The sequence below is a fragment of the Triticum urartu genome, chromosome 2 (assembly GCF_003073215.2).
Source record: "Triticum urartu cultivar G1812 chromosome 2, Tu2.1, whole genome shotgun sequence".
In the NCBI taxonomy this organism is placed as follows: Eukaryota; Viridiplantae; Streptophyta; class Magnoliopsida; order Poales; family Poaceae; genus Triticum; species Triticum urartu.
Window position 1 is genome coordinate 714430125 of NC_053023.1, and position 11158 is coordinate 714441282.

Sequence of the window (11158 nt, forward strand, 5' to 3'; positions counted from 1 at the left end):
AGAGTTCATCTATTTCTTCAAAATAAAAGTACCACCATGCTCTAAAAGATATAAGTGAAACACTAGAGCAAATGACAAACTACTCTGAAAAATATAAGTGAAGATCAATGAGTAGTCGAATAATTATGCAACTATGTGAAGACTCTCTCTCATTTAATAATTTCAGATATTGATAATTTATTCAAATAGCAAGCAAAGCAAAATAAAATGACATCTAAGAATGGCAAACATGATGTGAAGAAGCAAAAACTTAGGATCAAGCGATACTAACCGATAGTTGTTAAAGAAGAAAGGTGGGATGCCAACCGGGGCATCCCCAAGCTTAGATGCTTGAGACTTCTTGAAATATTATCTTGGGGTGCCTTGGACACAAAGAGGAGAGCCAGTTTATGGCGACTCCCTCATGATGAGAATGAGAGCTAGCCTCAAACAGCATGTAGGGTTGTTACCGGATGATGTTTCCCGGGGCCCGAAGCTGTCTAAATCCCTGTCTTGTGTTGCGTCTCTCGATTCCGCTCAACCCCTCTCAAGCTACCACATAGATGCGTTGGCCTCGCGACTAAGTCCTGACACTAAGGACATCTGCCGTGACAAAATCACAACAGTTGGCGCCCATCGTGGGGCATGGACGTGCACGGTGGTGTTGAGTTCTTGGAGGAATTTATTCCAGGGATCGAGAAGTTCACGATGTATTGGATGAAAAAGAGTCGGCGCAGAAGACGTCTGACGAACAGTCAAAAAATTAGGGTTTGGTGCTCTATGCGCCGCCCACGCCACGCTGCTATCGTGTGTCGCCGAGTCTGAGCCAGGGGTTTTGTATGATGGGAAAGTGTCAGGGATTTGCTAGTCAGGAGGTGCGCCGAGACGGACCACAAATCGCCGTTACGGCTGTGCTTTGCGATCCGCCGAGATTGCGACTATTTTTTCCACGCCTACACGTCTGTTTCAAAGTCCCAAAGCTGTTGCCTTGCTGCCGTTACATTGTCTCTAAGGCGAGCAATCAGATCTAATACATGTATGAGGTTTGAATTCAGGAAAGATGAGGGTCGCGTGCCGCGCACTGCTATGACCCCGCGATCTGTTGAACCGGATCAATTTTTTTTTACAACGTCAGGAGTTGGAATAGCAGATTGCATCCGAGCAGCTGACATATGCCTGTTTACTTCAAATCCCAAAGCCAAGATGAAGGCAAGCCATCATATCAAATCGAAAGAGTGCTAGATACAAGTGCCAGTAATCGAGGGGAAGTTTCCATAAAGAAAAAGAAATAGAGGAACAGGTCAAACACGACCCGGAGGAGGATTGAGTCAAGGGTGGGTCCTTGCATCGCCCGCTTCCGAGCCATGGTTAACTCCGCTGACGCAGCTGCGCCAACCCGCCTCGGGGCGGCCTTCTTCGCTGCTGCTGTGGTCAAGCCGGCCTACCCTGTTCAAACCGCCGGCCGCCTTGTCGACCGCCGACCACCGGGCTGATCCGCCTCCACCTCCGCTGGCTCGCCCAAACGGTTTAGCTCCGCGCGCGGCTTCAAGTCGCCGACGCCGCGTCTCCGCTCCACTACGGTCCGCCTTGAGCCGCCGGCTTAAACCGGCTGTTTCTGCGGTCTTCTTACGCTGGCGCGTTGCCTCCGACTCGCCTGGTTCGAGCCTCCGACTGGCCTCGCTTCCATTCATCACCTACGCGTGCCTGATGCAGCCCTGGCTTGCTTCTGTTATGCTCCACCTGCGCGCGGATGCCCCCGAGCCGGCTACATAGACGCTGCGCTGCTCCGCGGTCTCCGCCTCTGCTTCGGGTTAAGCAGGCCATGCCCCGCCGTAAATCACTGCTGAGCGCCACAAACCGCCGCACCTCCATTACCAGACCACGCCGAGCTGCCCCGTCGCCGCGTCTCTGCTCCCGCGGCGTGCGTCTTCTGAGTCGCCGGTTCACCTCCACCTCTGTTACGGCGCTGCTGTGCCCGCCTCCAAGGTCCTCCTCGCCCTGCCGTGGCCGCCATTGCGAGCCGTAACAGGGTTTCTTCAATCCGCCATCGACGCCGCGGCTCTCCAACTCTGTCAGGTCGCGCCGGCTTCTGCGCTGGGATATATCCGCACCTGTGGGCCGCCGTCGGGCTTTGCTGCCACTGAGCCGCCGGCGCGCCCTGCTTCCTTCGGGCTCGAGCCACCAAACCGGCCCCCCTCTCTCTCCCGCCGCGACCGGCCACCGCGGTACATCGAGTCGTTTCCTCCGTCGTCCCGTGCTGAGCTACCGTCGCAACGCTCGCCTTGTACTACCTGCTTCGAGCCACTGTGGCCACGCGCCTTCACTCCGGGCGCGGCCCTGCCTGTACTACCTGCTCCGAGCCTCTGTGGCCACGCGCCTTCACTCAAGAACAACTGGCCGCAGTAGTCAAACCGCCAAAACGGTCGGGTCACCGCTTCAACCATAGCAGCGTCGCCGCCACGGCCCTCTGTGGTGTCAAATCGCCTAGCCAGAACCGCCGTGGCCCGATCGCATCAACCACACCCGTATCAAGCCGCCCTGCAACCCGCTATACTTCAAGAGCACCTTTGCTGCGGCTCAAGTCGCCGCCCCGGACAAATCGTCGCTGCACCGTCTTTGCTGAACCGCCGCACCGCGGCCATGACTGCGGCCTCGTCTCCAGGACGGCTACCTCCGCCTTTCTTCTCCACTTAGAGCTCACCCGCCTCGCCAAGTTGCTGCCTCCGGATCACGTCCCGCTCCCGCGCACCTGTCATCCCCGTCCAACTCCGCCTTAAAAACGCCACCGAGGCCTTCGCCCAGCTGGCTCCGCCCCGCCGGATTACCTCTGCCCACTTCGATTATTGCCCCGCCGGATTACACCTGTTGTTTCGTCCCGCTTCAGCTGTCGCCCCGCCGGGTTACCTCTGTCCGCGGCCGGCACCGGTTCTGCCTTGCCTGAGTTGCCGCCTCGCTGTGGTTTCGCTATTTTCGCCTCCGCCTTAAACCGTCCGACTGACTCACGTGCCCCTGCTGATGTGGGTTTGTCGCTGGGGCAAACAAGAAGAATCAACACAAGTGTTTCCTGTATAAGGAGAAACAGGGGATCTTTGAGCCGGTGGAATAAAATGGGAGCGTCAGATGGGTTAAGCTGAAGATGGGATTACAAGGAAATATAAGGAGGGGGCATATCCAGAGTTAGTAGTGCAGATGATGTCCAGCAGCTGCTTAACAGCAGAGAATGATGTGCATCATGGTGCAGTTTTTAAGTCAGTCATGGCAGCAGCGCTAGTTTGAATATGCCACCAGAGGGATTGACATCATCAGCTGTTCGGACGGTTAATACCTCCAAAGACATCACGAAGAGGGTCTTGTAAAGGTCAAACTATTACAAGTGTATTCAAAGTACTGCTGCAACAACCACTACCATGTACAAAGAGTCCATGTACAGGTCATCTGTCTTTCAAAGACATCAGGTGATATCTATCTATGTCTGTTAATACATATTGTTTCCATCAAGAAAAATCAATTACTTTGATTCATATATGTTGACATACAGGACAATTATTCATTATAAACGTGGTTTATACCATGGGTACGGAGCACGCGCTGGCATCGTTTTGCCCGATGTTCGTCCGTGCTACATTACCTGGTGAATGGACGCGTGCAAGACGCCGTCCTTACAGCCTGGTTTACATCAACTTGCTAGGTCTGTGCCCGCCGCTGACTCTCCCGTCTGCACCGGCCCATAATATCACGACCGACTCGTCTGTCTATTCTTATGGCGGATTCAACCATGATTGATTTCCACTTTACCGTGGTGATCATCAACCGCGCGGTGGATAACTACTAGCCTGGCGTATCAGGTGAAATCCATCAAGTATATTTTAATATTATGTATTGCTTTCTTTAAAAGGGCAATTACTCCAGGTTGCAAAGTTATCTACTGCAAGACACTAACCCGCCATATTGATGCCAATTTAAAAGCCGTCAGAAAATTTCCGGTTTAAAAAGAAGGATTCCGGTTTAAACTCCGGCTTAAGGGAAAGCTATCTCTGACAAAGCTTTGAAGCTCTCAATATCCGGTTTAAGAATTTCCGATTCAAGAAAAGTATTATTTCTCGCAAAATTTGAGCTCTCAGAGAAAATTAAAGGGACCAAAGAGAGTGTTGCATAGCACAACTCAAACATAGGTACCCCTTGAGCACAGCTCACAGTATCATTTGGGGGCTTGGTCGTATTCGAACCATAGCTACACCTCTTGATCCGGCTATCAAGCCAATATTATCATAAGGGGCCAAAAAGAGTCTGCTGCACAGCACAGCTCAAACATGGGTATTCCTTGAGCACAACTCACAATATCATTTGGGGGATATGTTCGAACCATAGTCACACCTCTTGATAGGCTTAAAGCCACCAGGGAAATCACTTGGGGGCTCTGGTCGTATCCGAACCATAGCTTATACCCTCTTGATCAGCATAAGGGCGCCAGGGAAATCACTTGGGGGCTTGGTCATATCCGAACCATAGCTACACCTCTTGATAGGCATAAGGCCACCAGGAAAATCACTTGGGAGCTATGGGTTCGAACCATAGTTACACCTCTTGATAAGCACAAGGGCACTAGGGAAATCACTTGGGGGCTTGGTCGTATTCGAACCATAACTACACCTTTTGATCGGCGCAATGCCACAATTATGACTACATGGGGGCTCTGGTCGTATCCGAACCATAGCTTAAACCCTCTTGATCATACAGATATATCATCATATATTACATCATACATCATCATTATATCATCATAGCATGTATCATATGTGCATGGATATACCACGTCTTTGACCCGGCTCGGTTTTCAACTACAAGTTGTCAGTTCATGATCAGTCCTAATCCGGCGTTCATTAATTTGGTCTGGTTTCGACTATAAGTCGCTAGTATTATATATGGTTAATCTGGTGTTTATCACAATCCGGTACGGTTTTATCATAAACCGGCACAATATGGAAGGAGTTCTCAGTACTCAAGATTGGGGTTATCACCCTTACTACTACAAAAAAATTGGTAAACCAGCGATGTGATTCAATGTCACAGGTATGATATATTTCATATTTGATTATTCTTAAGTGCAGCCTTGGATATAAACCCGGGTTATATGTTGGGCATTATGACCCGTCCGGCGGTAAAACGCCAGGACTATTTAAACTTGTTGTATGCAGAAACAGGTTGAATAAAGCATAATTACAAATCACCGGTGTTTATTGACCCGGCCTGGCTTTGGACTATAAGTCACCAGTATATATTTGGATTGCGCCATTGGAATTATGCGCTTATAAATCATTGGGTATGTTATTCAAATAGCCAACATGGCTGGATTTTTATTATGGTTATCAATAACCAGTATTATGATTAAGGTTTTCAAAGTCGCTTTAGCGCAATGGCTATCATACTTATCAATAGATATGATTTATTCTACAATTGAAGGAATAGTCCCGAGTTGCTGCAGGCTTACGACCCGACACTTGGGGGCTATATTATGTCAGTTGAAATTACATCAAATACACAAGTCTCATGTCGCTGCAAGCATGCACCATGACACTTGGGGGCTAATGCAAAGTCATTTTTTGCTCACCTTATTGAAGACCCGACTCATCACATTGTAATGAGCCGGCCCTTGGGGGCTACCAATTGCCTCTGTCAACAATTTAAGGTACAAAGCTTTTTATCCATTACATTGAAGGGTCCACTGTTCAGTTGGTAAAGCACAAGGCTCTTAACCTTGTGGACGTGAATTCAAGCCCATGATGGGGGTTACATCATATGGTGTTATTTTCATTGAAGAATATATCAAAGTCCCAGCTCAACATTATCTTACTGAGCCGGCCCTTGGGGGCTACACGTTGTTGTTCAAAGTTTACAAGATTATATTTACAAAGTCCCTGCTCATTATTGCATAATGACCCGACCCTTGGGGGCTACACTGGTTGAAGTTTTTATGAGCATCAAGCAATTACAAGTCCCATGTTGCTGCAAGCATGACAACCCGACACTTGGGGGCTACATATGTAGAATACTCAATTCTGACTAGTGATTGAGATGAACAACCTAGATTTCTTCAAGATTGTGATATTTATATTGAAGCAAGTCTTAAGTTTTTGCTATGCTACCTTCTTAAGACTTGGGGGCTACAAGTGATAGGCATATAAGAGGTATATTTTCAAGCTGGATGTTAACTACAAGTATGACCCGGTGCTATCAATATTTATAAACCAGTGATCTTGGCAATGATAAACCGGCAAGTTTTACATTCTTAAACCGGCTGAAGATCAGATGAGGATTTCAAGGACCAATATTTTTGTTAAGTCATTAGGAGCTGAGTCAAAGAAGTTATTCTTCACAATATTTCTCTGTGACAAACCAATGTCAGCAAATTGATTACGAAGCTGGCCTATTGATCCGGAATTTTTTAGAAGGAAATGACAAGGATTTAAAGATGCTCAGGATCGGTTTAACATGGATAAATCCAAATTAAACTAAGGGCTAATGTCGGGGATATACCCCGCGGTATGACCCGGCTGGAGTTGTAAACCGGCTGGGACTTGGTAAACCGGCGGAGAGTTAAGACAGAGAGTCAAGACATATGGCTAAGACAGAAGGTAAACCGGCTGGTGGTAAACCGGCAGACAGTTAAGACAGATGGCTAAGAAAGACGGTAAACCAGCGAGTGTTAAACCGGCAGAGTTAAGACAGATGGTAGCACCGGTAGGTGTTAAGTCAATCATAACCCGGCAGACAATGTTAAACCGGCAGACAATGTTAAACCGCAGACAATGTTAAACTGGCAGACAATGTTAAACCGGCAGACGTTAAGAAGCCCAGGAAGGGAAGTCAAAATAGTTTAAGTCTTAGTCCGAGATGGACTCTACATGTAACCCGCCCCTTTAAACTTATATAAGGAGGGGCAGGGCTCCCCAAAGAGGGAGAAGTAAGAATAAACAATCTTAGGGCTAGACACAAAAAGGAGAGCCGGTTTACGGCGACTCCCTCATGATGATAATGAGACCTAGCCTCAAACAGCATGTAGGGTTGTTACCGGATGATGTTTCCCGGGGCCCGAAGCTGTCTAAATCCCTGTATTGTGTTGCGTCTCTCGATTCCGCTCAAACCCTCTCAAGCTACCACATAGATGCGTTAGCCTCGCGACTAAGTCCTGACACTAAGGACATCTGCCGTGACAAAACCACAATAGAGGCGCTTGATATTCACTGCCTTTATAAAAGGGATAAGGATTCACCTCTTTCACCCACGCCTTCCTTCTCTCTGCCCATCCATTCTCGAGCTCCAGCGCCCAAGCTTCCAACCTTTCCACCTCAAAAAAGCACTCCAGCCATGTCCGGATCTGGAGCGCAAGGCAAGTGGATGGTTTCCTCCATCAAGGAGAAGGACATCACCAAGCTCCGGGAGGCCGGGTACTTAGCCAAGGAAATCGCCCACCGGCTTCCAGCCAAGGGACAGATCGTCCCCACTCCAGAGCCCCATGAGGGGGTCGTGTTCATCCCCCACTTCGTCCGCGGGTTGGGATTCCCTCTCCACCCATTCGTCGGCGGACTCATGTTCTACTACGGGCTGGATTTCCATGATCTGGCCCCCAACTCCTTCCTCAATATCTCGACATTTATTGTCGTGTGCGAGGCGTTCCTCCGTATCCCACCCCACTTCGGACTATGGTTGAAGATCTTCAATGTGAAACCGAAGGTGGTGGATGGCCAACATGCAGAGTGCGGAGGCGCCATGGTGAGCAAGCTGCCCAATGTCACATGGCCCAAAGGTACCTTCATGGAGACCGTCAAAGGGTGGCAACAACAGTGGTTCTATGTCACAGAGCCTCGCGACGCCACCTGGGTCGCGGCTCCTGAATTCCAGTCCGGCGCCCCGATGCGGCTCACCTCCTGGCTAGAGAAGGGCCTGGACTGGTCTTCGTCGGACAAGCTGACAATGCTTCAGACGCGCATCAGGAGCATGGTGGACAAGAACGTCAAGCTTGTCAATGTGATCCAGGTGATGCTCGCTCGCCGGATCCTTCCGTCCCAGAGTCGGACTTGCCACTTGTGGGAGTTCGATCCGGCCAAGTACCAGACCTTGCAACGGTTCTTCGGTACTACGCACGAAGACATCTGGAAGGTGCTCTTCAAGGCCAACGAGACGTGGCCGGCGATGACCGAAGACCGCGGGCACGACCTGGCCCATCCCGCTAGTGCGGTAAGTTTTTCGTATTTCAAGGTGCATTCTTTACTTGCATACTCCAGGAAGATGTCTAAGCTTCTCTATCTGTTTTTCAAGGGTAGACAAAGAAGGCGGAGCGGATTCGGTGTCCGGCGTAATTTTGATTAATACGTCAAAGCATATTTGTACCAATAGTGCGATAAGCAACAAGGCTATTTAACATGCCAAGACCAACGGGGAGCTGTGTACGGGTCCTGAAAACAGGTAGAATGATCATCAAGAAGAACATATAAAGATTCCCCCACATGTCTTTGCTGCTTGCCGCCTTGGTATATTCGTCATTCGAAAGGACCGATGATCAGGCCGTCGAGAGGGGCCTGTAGAGAAGAGACCAAAAATGGTAAAAAAAGGAAAAGGAAAAGTATGTGTGGGAGCTGTATGATGGACCATGATCGAGTTACGCCTCCGTTCATGCACATGGTATTTTGAGTGCGTAGTTATGTACGCGCGGTACGTATGCCGCCATTTGGTCGGGACTGAGACGGAGGCTGAATTTCTAGTCGAGCTCCTGACGAGCTAGACTGTCCTGCTGCAGAGTAGTCCGGACTCGTTTGACAGTGTCCAGGAGTGTGGCCGCTGAATTAAGGTTCTGCTTGTTAAGGCCGCTCTGTACTTCTGCTACCAGGGCCGCGGTGAGCATAAACGGTATTGCAATGATAGGAAATAAGGCCTAGGGTTCATACTATCGCTAGTGCAAGTTCCCTCAACAATAATAACATAATTGGATCACATCACTATCCCTCAACATGCAACAAAGAGTCACTCCAAAGTCACTAATAGCGGAGAACGAACGAAGAGATTATGGTAGGGTACGAAACCACCTCAAAGTTATTCTTTCCAATCAATCCGTTGGGCTATTCCTATAAGTGTCACAAACATCCCTAGAGTTCGTACTAGAATAACATCTTAAGACACAAATCAACCAAAACCCTAATGTCACCTAGATACTCCAATGTCACCTCAAGTATCCGTGGGTATGATTATACGATATGCGTCACACAATCTCAGATTCATCATTTCAACCAACACATAGAACCTCAAAGAGTGCCCCAAAGTTTCTACCGGAAAATCACGACGAAAACGTGTGCCAACCCCTATGCATAGGTTCATGGGCGGAACCCGCAAGTTGATCACCAAAACATACATCAAGTGAATCATGTGGTATCCCATTGTCACCACAGATACGCACGACAAGACATACGTCAAGTGTTCTCAAATCTTTAAAGACTCAATCCGATAAGATAACTTCAAAGGGGAAACTCAATCCATTACAAGAGAGTAGAGGGGGGAAGAAACATCATAAGATCCAATTATAATAGCAAAGCTCGCGATACATCAAGATCGTATCACCTCAAGAACACGAGAGAGAGAGAGAGATCAAACACATAGCTACTGGTACATACCCTCAGCCTCGAGGGAGAACTACTCCCTCCTTGTCATGGAGAGCACCGGGATGATGAAGATGGCCACCAGAGAAGGATTCCCCCTCCGGCAGGGTGCCGGAACGGGTCTAGATTGGCTTTCGGTGGCTACGGAGGCTTCTGGCGGCGGAACTCCCGATCTATTGTGCTCCCCGATGTTTTTAGGGTATATGGAGATATATAGGCGGAAGAAGTACGTCAAGGGGGCCACGAGGGGCCCACGAGGGTGGAGGGCGCGCCCCCTACCTCGTGGCCTCCTCGAAGCTTCCCTTACGTGCACTTCAAGTCTTCTGGGCTTCTTTCCTTCCAAAAATGAGTTCCGTGAAGTTTCAGGTCAATTGGACTCCGTTTGATTTTCCTTTTCTTCGAAACCCTAAAACAAGGTAAAAACAGAAACTGGCACTGGGCTCTGGGTTAATAGGTTAGTCCCAAAATGATATAAAAGTGTATAATAAAGCCCATAAACATCTAAAACAGTAGATAATATAGCATGGAGCAATCAAAAATTATAGATACGTTGGAGACGTATTAGCATCCCCAAGCTTAATTCCTGCTCGTCCTCGAGTAGGTAAATGATAAAAACAGATTTTTTGATGCGGAGTGCTACTTGGCATAATTTCAATGTAATTCTTCTTAATTGTGGCATGAATATTCAGATCCGAAAGATTCAAGATAAAAGTTTAATATTGACATAGAAATAATAATACTTCAAGCATACTAACCAAGCAATCATCTCTTCTCAAAATAACATGGCCAAAGAAAGCTATCCCTACAAAATCATATTGTCTGGCTATGCTTCATCTTCACCACACAAAATATTTAAATCATGCACAACCCCAATGACAAGCCAAGCAATTGTTTCATACTTTTGATGTTCTCAAACTTTTTCAATCTTCACGCAATACATGAGCGTGAGCCATGGACATAGCACTATAGGTGGAATAGAATGGTGGTTGTGGAGAAGACAAAAAGGAGAAGATAGTCTCACATCAACTAGGCGTATCAATGGGCTATGGAGATGCCCATCAATAGATATCAATGTGAGTGAGTAGGGATTGCCATGCAACGGATGCACTAGAGCTATAAGTATATGAAAGCTCAAAAAGAAACTAGTGGGTGTGCATCCAACTTGCTTGCTCACGAAGACCTAGGGCATTTTGAGGAAGCCCGTCATTGGAATATACAAGCCAAGTTCTATAATGAAAGATTCCCACTAGTATATGAAAGCGACAAAACAAGAGACTCTCTATCATGAAGATCATGGTGCTACTTTGAAGCACAAGTGTGGTAAAAGGATAGTAGCATTGCCCCTTCTCTCTTTTTCTCTCATTTTTTTTATTTTTTTATTTGGCCCTTTTCTCTTTTTTTATTTGGGCTTCTTTGGCCTCTTTTATTTATTTTTTTACGTCCGGAGTCTCATCCTGACTTGTGGGGGAATCATAGTCTCCATCATCCTTTCCTCACTGGGACAATGCTCTAATAATGATGATCATCACACT